Below are 20,563 nucleotides of genomic sequence, written 5' to 3' on the forward strand. Positions count from 1 at the left end.
GTTATGATATCTGATGTAGTGAGATAGTGGGAGGAGGAAAGCAGGAATTTCTGTATTAAGTTACCAATTGGAAGGAAAGGGGACTTTTTCCTGTTAAGATTGTATGACAGGACCAACTACACGAAACAGAAAGACTGCCCAGACCAACATTCTGTGCCCAGAGTGGACAGCCAGATGCCACAATGTGAAGCCAAACAGGCAGGACACGAATATAATTATATGTCACCTATTCATGTGACCAGCAAAACAGTAAACGTCCATGCCCATGAACATAATTAATTCCTTTTTAAATTCATCACAGTTGACAATCATTGCATTGTGCACCAGCACATTTTGTACAGTATTTTAACAATACACTGGTTTGACAAACACTTTCATTTATCTTGCCTTCATTTCCCATCGGTTAGCTTAACCGTGGGTTCCAGAGTTACAAAAGAGGGAGGAAAATGCCTCCTTATTCATACTTTCCATAACATACATGAAGTCAATATATATCAATGTAGAAGTTAGACATCTTTATGTATGTCTTGTATTTGGAACCTACAAGCATCTTCAGATGTGTGTGTGTATGTTCAAAGCAGTCCTTTTCATGCTCTAGAAGCATGTTTCTGTCCCAACCCATGTCAGTGCACTGATAGAGCAAAGACAGTGCCTTGGGGTGTATGTACAACTACCCTCCACAGGTGCCAAAAGAAGGTATACCCTTCATTTGCTTCACAATTCTTGCCTTTTTAATTACAAAATACAGCCATGACCCACTGGTGATTCAGACAAGAGGAGCCAAAAGGAATCCACATGCTTCTTAAGTCTTCCACGGCTTTATGGAAAGGGCATGCTGGACATTAACTGAAGGTAGCATAAATTATAGTAGTCCCAGGAGAGCTGTAATTTGCCTCCCTGCCAATGAGTTGCGCATGTTTATAGAGTGCTAGCTTTCTCTAGTGATTAATAAAACACTTAGTCTGGCAAGCTCTACATTCTGGACAGTCCAAGCATTCTCAAGTAGGATAGCATCACAGTTTGTCAATCAGTCTCATGATGCTAACAAATGTTTTCAGGATGTAATAAAGCTGCAAAATTAAACCTGCTGCCCTATATAGCAGGTGAAGTCAAAAAATGGCCTTGGGTCTGCAAACAGTACCCCAAGGCTGTGGTTTTACTGCCTATGACATCTCCATATTCCTCAGACTTTTCTCCTTCTGCTCAAAAATGGGCAAATTGCCTCTCCTGGAAGCCTCTGGGAGCAGCAATTTATTTCTTAAATAGTCTACAGGCTATGTAATTTAAAAGAGAGAATGAGGGACAGCAGTTTTCTGTATCAGCTACTTAGCTGCTTAGCTACATACTGAATACTCATTCTAAATTTACTCATCTGTAACTGTTCTGTAGGGCCTAAATTCCTCAAAGGCACCAGATCCCATCTTGGAGGCTAAGCAGGGTCAGATCTGCTTAGTACTTGGATGGGAGACCATCAATGAATACTACCTGCTGTAGGTTATATTTCAGAGGAAGGAAAACCACCTCTGAATAGTCCTTGCTTAAGAAAACATTATGAAATTCATGGAGTCAGCACAAACTGACAGGTGACTTGAAGGTTCATTCATTCATACACACACACACACACACACAGATGTTTCTATATTCACAATTGCTGCTTAGTCACTATCATGACACCATTTTCATGATCATAATTCTCCCACCCAACCCACTTTATCAAGAATCATGTGCATGGGGAGAAAAAGGTCCTTTCTGGTGTATGGGTGAATGACATTTCAGGTTTGAGGGAGCTGGGTCAGGAGAGATTTCTTAGGGGTCATTCCCACTAAGATCAGCTCCTAATCCTGATTTGATGTATATGCCCCTAGTTCCCACTGGAAATCTGGATTCTGATCCTCATTGGATGATTACAGTGGGAATAAAGCAAAGCAAATGAAAAAAGCCCAGGTTTTTTTTTTGGAAGCAATTATTTTGAGGTTCTTTTGAGAAGAATCGGTTCTGAAGCGATTCCTAACAGTGGGAAACCAGATCAGAATCTATTCTTTTGCTGAGGGAGAGACAAATGGCAGAGGGGTGTGTGCCATACCTCCCCAGATGGCATACACACCCCCAGCGCTGCCTTTTTGGTTTCCTTTTTAAAAATTAAAAATAAAAAATTAAGTGAGAAAGTGATAGATTGGTAAAACAACTACCTGCTGAACCATTGTCAGTTTTTTTTTAAATTACTTTTACTGTTAAAAGAACCAAACACATGTTTCCCCCATCCACCTCCTCCCGGTTACCTTCCACAAAGTGGAACCAACTAACCATTAGTGGACATTGCCTCCTCCTCCTCTTCTTCCATTAGGGAGCTAAGAAAAAGCAATTCCACAAAGGATCCCTTTCCATAGTGAGAATGAGGGACCTTTTGGAATCAATTGACATAGCAGGGCAGAGCCTAATCAGAACGCAGTTTTTTTTCACTAGTGGGAATGAGCCCTTAGTTAAATATACTTAGCTAAGTAGCTGATGTAAAATACTGGCTGGTATTTTTTAATTGTTTGCCAAAGATGCAAAAGTCCAACACTGTTTTTCAGCCAGTCTATCTCACAATAGAACAGAAATTTTTTGGAACCTTCAGCCTCCCAGATGTTTTGGATTGCAACACCCAGAAGCCCCAGCCAGCAAAGTTGATGGTCAGGAACTGTGGGAACTATCATCCGTAATATTTGGAGGGTCATAAGTTACCCATTCTTGTGTCTGAGGAACAGAGGACTTTAGGTGTGCCAAATGAGCAAACAACATCATAACAAGAGCGCATATGGTGGTGTTGCATGGACAGATGAAGTCCACTAGTATAGTAGGGCTCTGCACTGCCTAGACTTAGGATAGCGAAGAAGTGGGAAGACATTGATGCCTAGTCTTGCAAACAAATATTTATATATGATTTTGGGTTGGGGCAGAGGGGAGAAGAGAGATCAGGAAGAACTGCTCAAAGTAAACCAGACATACTGATGGTGTTGGAAATTATAAGGAAATAACCCCAAAGGCTAGAGAAAAGGTACTTATTTACCATCACTCTGTCTGAAAGAAAAGGGGCAGGCTAGATGTAATATATTTAAATGAAAGTAGAGGCACCTTCATTCTCTATGGGGCAGACAATGACAACTGGAGGTGGGGAGTTAGAAAAAGGATGCGGGAATTGGGAATGCAAGTGGATTTGAGCCTTTCAGCAGAGACAACAGAGCAGTAGTCTACAGTAGTCATGGATGTGCCCCCAGTGAGTGACAGAGACAGTTATCAGCCACAACGGATGCTGATTATTAGCGACAGATGGATTATGTTTGAGATGAGGAGACAGAAGTGCTATAGTCACAGCTCTTGAAGCAAGTAATGAAATCCATCATAGAGAGAGAGAGAGCAGCTTCAGTGTGAACAAAGACAGTGAAATTTCACTATGACAGCATGGACTAAGGAGAGATGGTTCATTTGGGGCCAGCCCTATCATTAGGAAGAGTGAGACAGACACCTGAGAGGGCTAATTTTTGGGTACCATAAAAGGGCAGCAAATTGCCGTTTATTATTACTATATTTCTGCTCTCAGAAAGAGGCACTTATGAGATTATCTGCCTCAGGTATCTGATGCTGGGATGTGAAAATAGTTATGTTGCAATGGTAAAGCACTGTCCTCAATCACTCAGAGAGTTCAATGATGTTCAAATAAACAAGAGTAAACTTAATCTTCAAGCCTAAATACCCTGAAGGCACAAAATTCCATCTGAGCTTGGAAGCTAAGTGGGGTCAGCCTAGTAAATATTTGGGGGGGGGGGGGGCGACCACCAACAACTAGCAGGTGCTGTAGTCTAGGGAAGGAACTGAAACCACCTCTGAATATTCTTTGCCTAAGAAAACCCTATGGATTTCATAAGACCATTGTCAATTGACAGGTGGCTTGGCGATACATATGCACATGCGCACACACACAAGCTCCGTTTTCAGATTGCAACTCAACCTGGCAAAGTCAGCAAGAGCTGGATCTATGTCACCATGGCCCTCATGTGACTTTACTACCCTGTTTGGGCTTAATGTCTAAACAGGGCTAAAACATTGCTTTCAGAGGTCTGGGCTTTGTTAATTTTATACTTAGGAAGGAAGGAAGGAAGGAAGGAAGGAAGGAAGGAAGGAAAAGAGCCAACATGGGGTAGTAATTTGAGTGTTGGACTAGGACTCTGAAAGACCAATGCTGAAATCCCCACTCAGCGATGGAAACTCATTACCTTAGGCTAGCCACACTTTCTCAGCCTCAGAGGAAGGCAATGGGAACGTTCCTCTGAGCAAATGTTCCGAAATATCATCATTGTAAGTCAGAAATGACTTGAAGGCACACAACCACACACACATATTACACATACACAGACAACTCCACAAAAGCAGGGATTATACCTCCTGCGCATGCCTTGGCTTTAGCATCAAATCATCAGTGAAATCAGTGCCATTCCTTCAGGCTCAAGTGCTCAAGTGCTTTTTGTGTTGAAGTGCGGTCTTGTACTTATGTTTGTCTCCTTCACTTTTCCTTTTAAGTGCTCCTGAGAGCAACTGCCTTGGCTACATTGCTGTCTCAAGCTTCCCTCTACAGTCATTTCTGCAGAGGTCAGAAGTAGAAATATGCCCAATTTTATCTAAATGGATTGGTAACTATGTCTGATTGAAATTGTCCCATAATTAAGGTAACTTTCAAGAGCTAGCTCCGAAAGGATTAATGGGGTTTCTTGGATATCTATGCAAGTATAGAATGAATAATACAAAACACATATTCATAAGCTCCTGCACACTGTGAGGGCTTCTATCAAATGCTTTCAGGGGGAGGAGGGGGGAACATTTAAAGGCTGGACCTTCAAATCTCTGCTATGAAACAAAAAGCACTCCTTTCAGTTGCCAGTTCAGACATACCAAGAATGTTCCATAATTGCTATGCAAAGGGATTTGTAATGGAATGGAGATTTGACCGTGCAACAGATTTTATTTTTTTAATAATACAATAGTCAAGTGGTAACTTACTAGGGACCAGTAAATCAGTTTGGAAAATCATGCCATTCTGAAGGGAAGAAAGAAAAGCACTCTACTATAAATCAATATATTTATAGTTTTTTTCCCTATAAAAGCTTCTCTCGCTTGCTTGCTTTCTCTGTCTCTCTCCTGACCAAATAAGGCTTTCATTGCTCCATACATGCAGCGATAATAATCCAAATACAAAATGGTAATTTTAAGAAAGAGTTCTGTCATATTTTTGTACATATTAAAATTGAAGGTAAACAGGTTCTAGCAGTCCAGGAGCCATAGCTGCCCCCAAATATTGGGCTGTGGGGAGACAGAAGATGAAACAGACAGAAGGCCACATTCGGTTTCATATAATGTGCCTGGTTTGGGGCACAAAGCAAAGCACAGAGGGCCTTGCTCCAATATAAAATTGTTGCTCCTTGGAATGTTTCAGGTATGGAAATTGACTTTTTGAGAATGGAGAGAGGAGTATGAAGACAAGGGGTCAAGGACTGCAGAATGGTGCCCAGAGGCCCTATGCAATCTCATATGCTCCAACTGTCCCAATTTGACTGGGACAGTCCTATTAATCTTCTGCTGTGCCACTTTACAGCTACTTTTAACATGTCCAAGTTTCTCTCTTCTCCTTCACTTTCTCCCTTTGTCCTCAGCTTACTTCAAGTACTGCAACCGGAGTTTTAAGTGCAAAAGTAGTCCACATTCAATTATCTCATTGGGCGGGGGGGGGGGGGGTGGAGGGCAAAAAAAGGGAGAAATCTTGCTCTTTCCAGTAGAATGAAGCAAAAGCAAACCGCCACACCCTCTCCTAGCTTGTGTGTTCTTCATTATCCCCACCCCATCCATAATCGTGATCACTTTATGATGATGTTTGGTCACATATATTGCATTTTTCATCTAGGAAACGTTGGTGGATATGCAACCTATGAGACACAGTTTGCCCGGCCCTGATTTAGATGCTGTCTCTAGGACAGGACTCTGCCAAGTGCAGCCTTCAGGTCACATGCAGTCCCCATCCCAGCTATTTTTGCAGGATACTAAGGAGCTTATCCTATGAACAAATAAGCTTTTTTGAAGTTGGGGAGCTTCCAACTTCAAAAAGCCTCTTCCAGCTTTAATTCAGGATCCGGGATGCCCCCGGATATTATCATACCTAAATCGTCACCTATCTAGCTGGGATGGTGCCGCCCGGATCATCCCAAGGTGAAAGGGGGGAGGGAAACCAGGACATTTTAAAGACAACTGAGAAAGTGGGACAGCAGAGGATTAACCCAGGCTACCCATGCCAAATTGGGACACTCAGCCTTTTACAAGCAGAGCACATTGCTCTTAGGTAATAAAAGACATGAAGCAAACATTATGCATTCTGATGATGAGAGCATTTATACCAGTCTTAGCCACAGTCCATGTAGCAAATGGTTAGAAAAGTCAGCCCCAGAAAAAATTATGAAAGAGTCCCAAGCACAAGGGATCTGGACTATCCCATCAAGGTTTAGGCATCTCAATGAAAGGCAGGTAGTCAGACTAGGAAACATTTCTTGACAATTCTGAGAATGACTGCTGGCTAAGGGATTCTCAGAACATTCAGGCAAAAAAAAAGTCTATTGTCTTTGATGTGCACAGTCCACAACAGGCACAAATCGGAGCCAAAGGGCTCCCAGGGGATAGAGACTAATTTTACTTTAAAAAAATGATTATTTTTGGCCTAATGATTTTAAAGCAGTACATATTTTTCAAAGCAGTGTTGTTGTTGTTTTAAATCCAATTGCTATTGCATTGGAAAATTCTCAGATGGCAAAGAAACTTGTGCTGTTTTATGCTGGCTTTACAATCTTGAGTTAAAAGCCAAAGGAAATATAATCCCCTTCTCTCTCTCCCCCTTGCCTTTTGGCAGCACATGGACATCTTTTCAATATTTGAGCCAAATAACTTGGACTACATCTGCACTGCAGATGAACTTCATTTTGATTGGATGGTGGGCCTTCACTGCTCTTGTATTAAAATTATGCTTATTCTAGGGCGATTGAACTGTCTGTAAGATGTGTGGCTATGCTTTCAGATTTCAATCTATATCCTCCTCTCTCGCCTTCCCACTATTTAAATCTCATGCACTGCTTATATTGCCTGCTATTTCTATCATAGGTTCTTTAGGACTGAGACTGCTCTGGCAATGACAATCATAGATTCCTTCTCTTGGCTGCAGGAAAGTGAACTGGTGGGCAGCAAGGGTGGGGGAGAGAAAAGAAGGATAGCAATAATCTCAAATTCATGGGATTTGCTTTCCTGGTGAACAAATTTCTGAATTACTCTTGACTGGCATATGGAGATTTGTTCCTAATCATCCTTTAACACATTCAGGACAGTAACACTATACTGCACCACTGCAGTGTCACACTACTTTAACTGGCATAGCTCCATCCTGTGGAACCTTGGGATTTGTAGTCTGTGGGTAGATATTGCATAGAGATTTCCAGGTCCCTCCCCAAGTCCCTCCCTATAGATCCCAGAATATCATTCCTACTTGCAGTTGTGCCTGTATTAGATACATCACTGCAAGGGCAGTCCTGATTAATCCTCTGCTGTCCCACTTTCTGAGCTGCTTTTAAAATGTCTCAGTTACTCTCTCCTCCTTCCACTTTTCCTCTTATTTATATTGCTGCAAACTGAGTTCAAATTACAAAAGCAGTCTGTGTCAGTTAATTCAGCAGGTGGAACTGAGGTAAGGAGAGAGTGTAGTCTTGCCTTTTCTAAACTCACTATAGAATAGTGGCTTCTACATTAATAACCTTTGGCTCTGGTTACCTAGCCATATGATGGCTACACTCTTTATTGCCTAGCTACATATGTCATGATTTTCATTTGTGAAATGTTGGCGGTTATGGATTCACTATGGTCTCTGCTGTACTGATTGATCAGTAAGGTTCACTTGGGTACGTTACATACATGCACAAAGTGCTCCGCGCGTACTAGGGTTAGGAAGGGTCGTCCCTTCCTAATGGCCCCTAACCCTAGTACGCGCGGAGCGTGTACGAAATGGCGGTGCCTTCCACACGGGGGCCGCCATTTTGACATCGTGGACACATAGCGTCTGGATGTTGCATGGTGGAAGTGATGCCGCAAGTGCGCAACTAGCACCTCGCGGCGCCACTTCCAGGGCACAGAAAGAAGCACCATTTTGGTGCTTCTTTTCCGCTGCATCCGGGAACCATGTGGTTTGGCCGTTGCAGTTCCCGGATGCAGCAACAGGTGCCTGCTGGCAGACCGCCGCTTTTAGGCGGTCTGTAATGCACCAGAGTCAGCCCAGGGAGATTAACACTGAGCTCTGGCTCTTTCCTGACAAAGGTCAACAGCCTCCACTGCACAAAAGTAAACAGAAGTACAGGGGAAACATATATTTTTAGAACAGAGATTTAGAACCTTGGCTCTTGAGATGTTTTGGACAGCAATTCCCAATCCCATTACTTTTGGCCACACTGAAATGGCCGGATAGGAATGTTGGGCCAAAGATTCTTCACCTTTGCTTCTAAGAGGAGATCAAAGTGGGTTTCCTCTGTGCTTCTGTTCGCCACTGGACCTTAACGTTTTCAACTTCTGAATTCTAAAAGCCAATTTCTTGAATCATTGCTTGAAGACTGCAGCTTGCATTTGAGACTGGTAAAATTTAACAGGTGCACTATAGAGGGAACTTTATGTTATTCAGTATAATTTAGAGATATATTTTAATTAGTCTATGGTGTTAATTTGCATTTATCACACCTTTTTCAGTGCTCTGACTTCTCAGACATAGCATACACTCTAGCTGTCCTCATTTGACAGGGACAATCCTAATTAATCCTCGGCCAACTCACTTTTCAGTGGCTTTATTAATGTTTCAGTTTCTCTCTCCTCCTCCCACTTTCTGCTATATTGCGATTTCTCCCTTTGTCCTCAGCTTACTTCAATTGCTGCAAACTGAGTTTAAAGGGCAAAAATAGTTTGGGCTCAACTCAGCAGTGGAGGGGAGGAGTGGAAGGGGCAAAATCTTGTCCTTCTCAGTAGGATCAGGCAAAAGGGAACTGTTGCAGCCTCTCCTAGTTTGTGTATTTGTCTTCATTAATTGCCATTTTGACCACACTGATGTTGCTTGGCCTCACATGCCCAGTTTTGATCTATGAAACATTGACGGGTATGAAGTAGCAGAATGCTTCTCCTGAATGGCCTGGAATGTCACTGCTGTAAAAGGGAAGGGCAGAGCAAAGAGGAGGAAGAGGAAATTGTTTTTAAAAATAGTACTGTTGGAGTAGAACAGGGGTAGGCAACCTTTTTGAGCCAGGGGCTGGGTTGCTGTCCCTCAGACAACTGGGGGGGGCGAAGCCGGGGGGTGGAGCTTCCACCCTCCGGGGGCAGAGCCGCATGCCGGGGTGGAGCTTCCACCCTCTGGGGGGCGGAGCCACATGCTGGGCAGAGCTTCCACCCTCCGGGGGTGGAGCCACATGCTGGGCAGAGCTTCCACCCTCTGGGGGGCGGAGCCACATGCTGGGCAGAGCTTCCACCCTCCGGGGGTGGAGCCACATGCTGGGCAGAGCTTCCACCCTCTGGGGGCGGAGCCGCATGCCAGGGGCGGAGCTTCCACCAAAGCCCCGCAAGGAGAAGGAGGCGTGTGCCTGGCCTCTCCTCCTCGGTCCCTTCCTTTGTCCGAAGCCCAAAAATAAATAATTAATTTTTTTAAAAATTACATAAATAAAAAATAAGAAACAATTCCTACATACACTGCAAACATTATATTTTGAAGTAAAAAACAAAATGGGAACATAGACAATATTTAAAATGAAGAACAAGAACAAGTAAAGTTAAATAAACCAACTTTATTCGGTATTAAATAACAGTGTATTATAAGCATAATAATAACAATATTTGCAAGCATAGAAGCTACCAGAAGGCAAGGCCACAAAATAGAGAAAATGCATGCACATTGTCTCAAACCACAAAGGAGCAAGCCAGCCCATGTGGAGGGATTTTGCAAAGAGAATACCAAGGGATAAGCATAATAATAACAATATTTGCAAGCATGGAAGCTACCAGAAGGCCACAAAACAGGAAAAATGCATGCACATTGTCTCAACCCAGAAAGGCACAGGTAGTAGATGTAGCTTCCGATAACCCCCCTCCCCCAATGAACCAAGCTCTCGCGTGGCAGTGGCAGTGGCTCTGGGTCTGGGTGTCTGTCTGTCTGTCTGTCTGTCTGTCTGTCTCTCTCTCTGTCTGCCTCCTCCTCCTTTCCCCGCTCTTCCATTTATAGGGAGGAGGAGGGAGGAGGGAGGAGGAGGGCTGAGGGCGGAGGGCGGAGCCAGGAGGGCAGAGGGAGGAGGGCAGAGGACGGAGCCAGGAGGGAGAAGGGCGGAGCCAGGAGGGAGAAGGGCGGAGGAGCGAGCGGAGCCAGGAGGGAGTAGGGCGGCGCTCCAGGGGCTGCACCGGGCCTCCCAATGGGTGCCACCATTTTGTTCTTCAAAATGGCGGTGAAGTCTCTCCCAACCTTTCCCGTCGCGCAAGACTTCACCGCCATTTTAAAGAACAAAATGGCGCCCGGAGCGGCGGCAATTGGCGGCGGTAATCAGCAGCAGGAGCGAGCAGGGGGCCGTCCTGCCGCCTCCGCGGGCTGGATCCGGCCCGCGGGCCAGGGGTTGCCGACCCCTGGAGTAGAAGAAGAAAAAGAGAGGGAGGAAACAAGATGGCAGAAAATAAAGCAGTGGGGCTGGAAAAGATGGAAACAAGAATGACTTCTTTGCATGCAATGCATTTTCACATAATGTGATGGCAACGAAGATGGATGGCTTTACAAAGGAATTAGACAAATTCTTAGAAGACAAAGCTACCAGCACCTACTAATGATGATAACTACAGTACATATTACCAAAACCTGCTCCTAACTCCAGTGTTCTTTGTCACAAATAAGTTTTGTATCTTATCCCTATTCTGATATTGATTGGCCACTCATATCACAGTTTTCACTTGTGAAATGTTGGAAGGTATGAAAGCTTTGAAAATATTCCAAAATCAACAAATTAAGAAAACTAAAAAAGAAAAGCAGTTTTTCTCTACAAATGCAAACATTTCAGCCTTTTAAAAAAGTTCAAGTAGACCAAAATAAAAGAAAACACTTAAAAACATTTAGAGATCAAGTGATCCTTTTCTTCATCATGAGAAAAAGCAGGCTTCAAGCTTGCTGTTAAAAGAGCTTAAAACATCAAAAGATATATCCCCAACATCCTGCAACTCCCATCCATTTCCCATCACTATCCTTTATTTCAAGTACGGCTACAGAAGATTGTTTAGGCCTAATAACATTCCAAAACATTTACCCAGCCTGGCTGGATGTCACATCATTCTTACGTTTTGATTAATTACTATGCCAAAGCTTGCAAGTACTTTTTGATGTTTCCTCTCTAATTGTGAAGTATCTAGCTTCCCTATAAGAAGTGAAACATAAATCCTAGAGTCTAAAAAATCTGAGTGTCCAATCATGGTACCATAAATCTGCCACTCAATTTGTAATTAAAACAAAGACCTTGGATTCTTTAGCTTTAGCAGCAGGGTGAAACAAAGTGCAACCTATCAGAGACACACCTAGTTAGAGCAAACTGATTTTAAAACAGAGGTAAGATTAGTTGAACAGAGACCTCATTCTCACTCTTGTGATAAAATTGTTGTATTGTTGTATAAAAGCATTTTTAAAATCTTTGCCAGAATCCAGTATGACCCAACACAGAAAGCAGACATAAAAGCAGATGCTCCTAGAGGGCTCTTCTACTTGTGTTCTCTGTGTTTGGGGAATGTGGTCAAATGGGGGTAGAAAAACATTCAGTTTTACTTTTCAGTGCACTCTGAGTTGCTGCAGTCCAGAAAAATGATCCTCATAAATTCCAAGCAGAGTCACAATGGTGAATTGTAGAGCTTTGGTGATTGGATCTCATATTCATCTCTACTCTGCACCGCAACTGTTGCTATTTCTTCCAAGGCTTGCTCTTTTGGCTTCAGTTTTCAAAAACACAATTAATACCGATTTCCATTATCTCCAGATGCTAATGACAGTGCAGAGGGTCTTTCTATGTTGATGACACTAAGCAAAGGTGTGTGTGAGACACAAATGAAAGATGAAACTGGGAATAGGCAGCTCTGTTCAGGAGCAGCTGTTGGATCAAATAATTTGCTCTGTGGATTTAGAAGGGGTGAAATAAATTTGACACCACTTTAAGTGATGTAGCACCATCCCATAGAGATGTAGCACCATCCTGAGATTTGTGGTTTTAACTTTCTCTTCCAAAGAGTGCAGGTGCCACACATAGCTACAAATCTCTGGATTCTGTAGGATGAAGCCATGACAGTTAAAGCAGAGTCAGACAACAGTGTAGATTCTCCCTGAGGCTTGGGGAAAGGACACTATTCTTGCATAAGGGCAATGGATGGGACACATATGAGGCTAATGGTTACAGCAACTGACAGGCCTTATTTAATAATATTTAGTCTATCCCAGGGGAGGGCAAAATTCAATCCTCGAGATGGTGTTGAATTACAACTGCTAGCAGCCCTAGCCAGAAAAAAGACAATGATGAGAAATGCAGTTGCTCTTCAACATCTAGAAAACTGCACTGTGGACACTCCTAGCATTCATAGTCCATTATTCTGTCCCTAAAGTAACAGAGTCTAGGGGAAGCCAACAAGCAGAGCATTAGTAAAATTGTACCTTACCATTTACACTGATCCACAAAGTGTCATGGAAAGGCATAATATATCATATACTGAAGAAAATACATAGCTGGCAACATACAGAAAAAGTACTGAAGCAGAAACATCAAAACAGGACATCTAAACATCCTGTATCTAAACATCTAAAAATCCTGTATACGTTTATAATATGCTTTGTCAACCTCTGAGATAATAATAATAATAATAATAATAATAATAATAATTTATTTATATATCGCTTTTCCATGTTGATCAAAGTGGTGCACAATCAAAGAAAATAGAGAATACAATAATACATGTTAAAAGTACAAATGTACATACAATAAAACAAAACAAAATAATAAAGATTATCAGTTACAATTTAAAAGCCATAAAAAACCAAATCAAAGCCAGCTGAGTTGATATCAATGATGCAAGTACATGTCAGGGGGAAAGCTTGGTGGAAAAGAAAGGTCTTCAGTCTCTTTTTGAAGAGATCCAGGGAGGTGGTGGAGCGGAGCTCATCGGGAAGGGTGTTCCAAATTTTTGGGGCCAAGATAGAAAAGGCCCTCTGCGAGGTTGACGCATATCTAGCGGTCAGAACCCTTAACAGATTCTTCCCGGCTGACCTGAGTGTGCGGGGCGGATTGTATGGGGAGAGGCGGTCCTCTAAGTAACCTGGGCCCAAGCCATTTAGGGCTTTATAGGTAATTACCAACACCTTGTATTGCGCCCGGAAGCGAATAGGCAGCCAATGGAGGTCTTGTAAAATAGGTGTTATATGGTCCGCCCTGGAACAACCAGCGACCAATCTCGCGGCCATATTCTGCACTAATTGAAGCTTCCGGGTATGGTACAAGGGTTGCCCCATGTAGACTGCATTACAGAAATCCAATCAAGAGGTTACCAGAGCATGTACCAGAGTTTCAAGGTCCCCCCGACCCAGATAGGGTCGCAGCTGGCGTATCAGCCGAAGCTGATAACAGGCACTTTTGACCGTCGCATCCACTTGAGATGTCAGTTGGAGCGACGAGTCCAGAAGCACTCCCAAGCTGCGAACTGAGTCCTTCAGGGGGAGCGTGACCCCATTTAGGACAGGTGGACAAATTCCACTACCCGGACCCGGGGAGCCCATCACTAGTACTTCCGTTTTCTCTGGATTCAGACTGAGTTTGTTTTCCCTCATCCAGCCATCCATCTTACTCCTTTATTCCCATGTTTGTTTCAGCATTCCACAGTTTGTTTTCATAATACATTATTTTTTCATTATCTTTATATATCTCTTTATGTCTGCACCTCTGTATCTATCTTATGCTTTGTATATATTTGGATTCTCTTCGACCTTGGTTTTTTTTGGTATCTAGTTGTTTTCTTCGATCAGCCTTTTGTAATTATATTGATTTATCTTACATGTCCTTCCAGTTGCGTGCCTTTACAGAATTTCATTTTGGTTTAGTACTGGCTGCTGTTTCCTTGTGTGATTTTTATTTTGAAACAGAAACTGTTTACAGGTGTTTACAGAAGGGATAGCTTCCACAGCTGGAATTTTAAAACGGCTACATTTTTAAGAATAGAGTAGTCATTAGATGAAGCTGAGATTTAATGTTTAATATTTGTTCTGATTTTCTTATATACTAGTTGACATCTACTATGGTTTGATTATGATTTCATCAAAGCCTTTTTGGCTAGTCACAGTGTTAACAGCTTTTATTATTATGCTTGCTGTTACCTTCAAAATCTCTTCAGTAGTTGTGCTTTAGCCATTCTGTCTTTTCTTTGTTTGCTAGTCATAATCTAATTAGAGCAAGTGTAATCTAGTGGTTTGGGCGTTGGAGTATGACTCTGGAGATCAGGATTCGATTCCTTGCTAAGCCATGAAAACCCACTGGGTGACCTTGGACAAATCACACACTCTCAGCCCCAGAAAACCTCTCGGTCAAGTTGAAAATGACTTGAAGGCACACAACAACATTCTAATTGCATAAAGTGTTATTATTTTTGCTTCACAGTCTGATTTATTCACTGTTTTTATAAATATGTAATGTGTCTTACTGTCTTGTCTATCATTTCAATAACAGCTACATTTGCTTTACTTTTGAGTGTACTGCTCATTCAAGGAGGGCCTAAATACTGTAAAAGTACTAGATCCTGTCTGATCTTGGAAGCCAAGCAGGGTCAGTCCTGGTTGGTACTTGGATGGGAAACCGCCAAGGAATGCCAGGTGCTGGAGGCTGTATTTCACCACATCTGACTATTCCTTACCTAAGCAAACCATATGAAATTCATGGGGTCACCATAAGTTGACAGACAACTTGAAGGAATACCCACATGTTGGTGCAAAGCTCTTTCTCCTATGCTCAATGGAGCTCAATGGCACTATAGACAAAGAAACCTAATTTTCAACTTGCAGCCATTTTCTCCATTGTTCCTTCATCTCCAAACCACATACTTGATTACAGATGAGTATTTTGTAAGTAAGGATACTTTTAGATGTTTTATAAAGAAGATTATGCTTATTTTGTTCTCTGCTCACCCGTGTAGATGGGTGGGTATGGGACTGGTACTTGTTCTGTTTCTGCCTTCCCAAATGAAATACTCTGCTAAAGAATTCTACTACGATCTCTCATATTTCCCAATAGCTGGGAATGTTTAGTTCTACTCCAGCATTTCAATAGCATAGAGTAGGAGTAAACTGCCCCCCCCCCCCAAAAGCAGGTTACAGAAAGGTAAAATTAGTCCCTGGATTCCAACAAATGTTTTTTCAACCCTGTTGTAAAGTGCTTTAACCCTGTCTAGTTTTCTTTCCTAAATAAGCTTCAGTAAAAGATTTCACCACCCAAGTATCTCTCTGAAGTGTAGCAAAGAAATTAAAGCTGTAAACAGAAACAAGACTTTAGCAATGATTGTTAATTTAGTAGCTAGAATTTTAGAAAGTCATGATCATTATAACTTTATCCTTCAGTGGCTTTATTTGTGTCAGCAACCAAATCCTGACAATGTAACTTCCCAATCTGCTTTAAATCAGCAGGAAATCAGACTCCCAAATACATGTCATCTGAACCTATCCTCTTAAAACCTAATAAACATTCGTCTGTTATCTGCTGCTAGGTTGCTCAGATTCATTATTTAAAATTTACCTTTGTAAACTTCACAGCCAAAAATTATCCTGTAACATTTTGCCAAGAAAAGAAGAAAATACCTGGATGAACTGGGTGTTTTAAGGATATGATTATTTTATCCACATTAACTGGTTTTAATATCCCCATGTCCAGATTTTACACCTTTTGTATAATCTTCAAATATGTTAGCAACTGCTAATGGTTCTATGATCAAAGCAAATCACATCTCGGCCTTTTGGCTAAGATCAAGTGTAATGTGTGCAAATAACAGGGGAGACAAGAAACATCATTGTCTAGTTCTTCTTGTTAATAGAAACATAGCAGTTACATTGTTTGGTAATATTTTTGCCATTGTGAAATTACATAATCATATTATTTGAAGCATTAACATTTCATTTTGTATTAAAACCTTCCATTTCAGTGTTCAAGAGTCTTGTCGGCAATTCTATGCAATGTATCTGGGACTGAGACTAAGTCCCATTTTTATTAAACTCAATTTACTTCCATTCAAGTATACATGTAAACAATTACATTGTTAAAAAAATTAATTTAGACTGAATCAGCTGCCCAATATATGGAAGAACAATACTAATGTACATGGTTGCCAGCTTCTCTTAACTGTAAGATTTCAAACTGAAATTGGAAAATTTTGGATATAGGTTTGTGTAGAACTAGAGTGGCCACATGAGAAACAAGACAGGGCTCTTTGAACCTTTAGTAGTTGTATAAAAAAGGGAATTTGAATAGGTTCAGCTTGCCATTCTCTACACAACTATACAAGGAGCAAAAATCCAGTCAACTATCTCCTGTAGCAACTCTTATTTGGAATTTGTACTCCAGAATATTTTAATTTTTTTATTGTAAAATCTTTTAAACAAGTTTATCTGTGAGCCATCTTGGTTCCCTTTCTGGGAGAAAGGCAGACTAGAAATGAAATTCAATAAAAATAATAAAATATGTATAATTTCTGACAATGATAAGGCCAGTCACATATTTTTGCCTCAGTAAAAAGGGAATTTATCAATTAAACTTTAATTAAACTTATGTGTTGATCATATATATTCAACCTATACAAAACTTATTAAACATATATTTTCAACTAAAGGAGGCTGCCCGTCTTGGCGTGATGGCCCAGTTGCCGCACGGGGAGAGCCATGGCTTGCTTGCCATGCTCTCACTGGTTCAGGAAGCCCCAGGGGCCCATGCGTGGGCTGTTCCAAGTCAGGATTGGCCAGCGGTGGGGGGAAGGGAGGGACTTCCACCCCACTGCTCGGGTCCCAGCAGTCTTCGGAAGGTGGCAGTGTCATCCCTTGGTGCCACCTGGGATTGGCTGGGAGGCTGGGAGGCGGGTCCTCTGCCCTATTCCAGCCTCCCATTGGCTAGCAGGCCTTTGTGAAGCCATGTGGCATTCCGGGCAGAGCCATTTTCAGCTCGGCTCGCCAGAGAGCAGATCAACTGAGCTAAGCTGCGGCACTGGGGAGTGGTGCTGGGGAGGAAGGGGAGTGCATGTGGTTGCCATGTGGTTGCCAACAGTGCAGTAGCAGTGACATCACCGGCTCGCCCAGTGTGTCCTTGCGCTCAGCGTCCCCCTCCTTCCCTCACTATCAGCCACAGAGGCTTCAACCCGCCACTTCCTTCTTGCTCCCCCCTCTGCCCAACAGTGGGTGGTGCAGGCTGCGCCCTCAGCACCAACACAGCACCCCCCATAGGGGACCTTTACCAGCTGAGAGGCCCTGAGCAGACAGGCCCCCTCCCTCAGTAAAGAGGGGTCCGGGAACCATCACAACAAGAACAAAGGCCAGCTCCAAGCCTACCATTAGAATGCCATCAAAGAATAAAAAGGGCGAAAAGCAACATGGAGAGACCTAGTCAGGCCTGGGACAAAGGGTCTAGGGACTCATCTTCCAGGGTTGGTTAGTGCTTGCATGCCAGCTTGAGCAGGGACGATTACTGGCTGGAGGTCCCGGGGATGCTGTCCTGGACCATGGGATGGAGATGCAGACATTCGCATATGCAGAGATGCAATCAATTGCATGATCGGTTACTAAAATAGATGGGTGATTAACCGGTCCATCTCTTTGTCATCCCGAAGCTTGGCCGTGACCAAGCATTTGGGTTAATCCATCAATCAGGTTGATGGATGACAGATCCAAACCTCATGCTTTGTAGCCAACCCTATGTTATGGTTGTTACAGTTGTGTTAAATAAAGTTGTGGCCTTTTCTTCCCAGTTGCTGAGTGTTGTGCTTATTCCGCGGCGGCTCCCTTCCAAGACAATGGGTAATGAAGACATTGAAATAGTAAAAGATTTGTATAGCTTGCTTCACTCATTAATCAAAATGAAAACTGTAGTCAAGACATTTGAAGAAGACTAGGAAAGGCATGAAGGAAGTAGATGATATCCTCAAGTGTAAAGGCATATCATTAAATACCAAAGTCAGAATCATCCAGACCATGCTGTTGTGTACCTTCAAGACAATCTGTCCTGTAAACTCAGGTCTTCTGGGAGATATCTACTTCAGGCAGCCAAAACTAGGCTGAATGGTACCTAGAGGACATTTTCTTTAGCTTCTCCCAGACTGTGGAATGACTTGCCAGAAGAGATTCATCAGTTTGAGATACTATTTGAGCTTAATTCAGCAATACAGACCAGTTTTTCTGACCCTATCCAGATTATCACTAAATTACAGTTGTTAATGTATTGATTAATGGACTTTAATAAGTATCAGTTTTATATCCTCATTTAGCTGATGTTATGTGTTTTCTTATTTGCTGTTGTTCCCTGCTTTGATGCACAGGAAGAAAATGTTGTTGTTATTTCTGACATGGCAGCCCTAAGGTGAACATATGATGGGGTTTTCTTGGCAAGATTTGTTCGCTGAGCATTCACCATTGCCTTCCCCTGAAGCTAAGAGAGTGCAATTTGGAAAACACTGGGTTTCCATGGCAAGTGGGGATTTGAACCCTAGTCTCCAGAGCTGTCATCCAACACTCAACCCACTACAGCCCACTATTATTTCCAGTTTCTATGTGTGGCTGTATAAGCTGGACAGCAAAGAAAGCTGACAAGAAGAAAATCAACTCATTTGAGATGTGATGCTGGAGAAGAGTTCTGCAGATATCATACACTGCTAAAAAGACAATGAATGGGTCCTAGAGCAAGTCAAGCTGGAACTTCCCCTAGAAGCTAAGATGACTAAAGAGAGTGTTGTACTTTGTCTGTATCATGAGAAAGCACAACTCAATAGAAAAGACAATAATGCTTGGTAAAGTGGAAGGCAATAGGAACAGAAGATCACACTGCAGGTAGATTAATTCAGTTAAAGAAGCCATGGCCCTGTGTTTGGAAGACTTGAGCAGGGCAACTAATGACCAGGGATTTTGGAGGTCTTTTGTTCATACAGTTGCCGTATGTTGAAATCAACGTGATGGCAACTAATAACAACAAAACTGACTAGTGAATGCTAAACACAGTCAGAGCACTGCCAGTTCTCATGATTACAACATAGCTTGAAATATTTTACATTTATCTTTTAGATTCAGCTGCCAGGAGTTGGGCAACTGTATAAGGGGAAATTATGAGTTTCAGGCTTGCTTGGCTGCCAAGAAAAGAAATTGACAATGCAAATGTAAATTGGTTTAGTTTTAAGAGCAGATAAAAACAAGAATTTAAAAAGCAACAAGAACATAATTCATAATTCCAATTTTACAGTTGTGAAATTCAAGGAAAGAGCTACCACTATTTCTGACGCACCCTTGCAGAAAAAATTTAGTTTTACCTTACAAAGAGAACAAGGAAATTGGTGGACCATTTCCCTCTTGTTCTCACTGGAGATGGTTTTTACTTGATTGTAGTTGGAAGTAGAAAGGAGATGGCAGAAGGTTTGCCAAAAAGAAGCACATAATTTCCTATTTTTTCAGGCAAGGAAGAGGAAGATGCTACACAGAGGGTGAAAGTATAGTGACAGCAGGAATAGCTTTTTTTATGAATCCCCAGGCTCAATTGCTTGTACAGTGGGTCTTTTTTATCCACTGGGGTTTGGTTCCAGGACCCTCCATGGATAACAAAATCTGTGAATGTTCAAGTCTCATTAAATACAATAGCATAGCAAAATAGTGTCCCTTATATAAAATGGAAAATCAAGGTTTGCTATTTGGAATTTATCCTTTTTTAAAAATATATATTTTCAAGCCGTGGATGCTTGAATCTGTGGATAAAAAAATCAATGGATAAAGAGGGCTGACTATACTAGCTTCTGGAAACAGAGGCAACTACATGTGCTGTGGGCCTTCATTATACAAGTTTCCTAATTCAGGAGATAATATGAACTGTCTCCATAATAACCCAAGTGTTATATTTTGCTTTAATACATACACTTCTGTGCCTCAGATTAAAATGACACCTTTCAGCTGTCTTAATTATGTTGGAACCACTATTTGAAAATTTGAGAAGTTTCCTATATCAAAAAAACCCCTCATGATCAGTGATGATGATGATGATGATGATGATGATGATGATGATAAATTGATTGCTTACCAGCCTCTCCCTTAGGCTCAAGGTGGGATACAACATGGATTAAAACACATATCATTTAAACACTGTTAAAACACATAAACCTAAAGCACATGAATGTCCTCCAACATAAAATATCCTAATTTAAAATTTCACAGTTTAAAATCGATTGGGTAGGCCTGCCAGAAGAGATAGGTCTT

The sequence above is a fragment of the Sceloporus occidentalis genome, unplaced genomic scaffold (genome assembly GCF_023333645.1).
Source record: "Sceloporus occidentalis isolate IW3139 unplaced genomic scaffold, rSceOcc1.0.p SCAF_1, whole genome shotgun sequence".
NCBI classification, from domain to species: domain Eukaryota; kingdom Metazoa; phylum Chordata; class Lepidosauria; order Squamata; family Phrynosomatidae; genus Sceloporus; species Sceloporus occidentalis.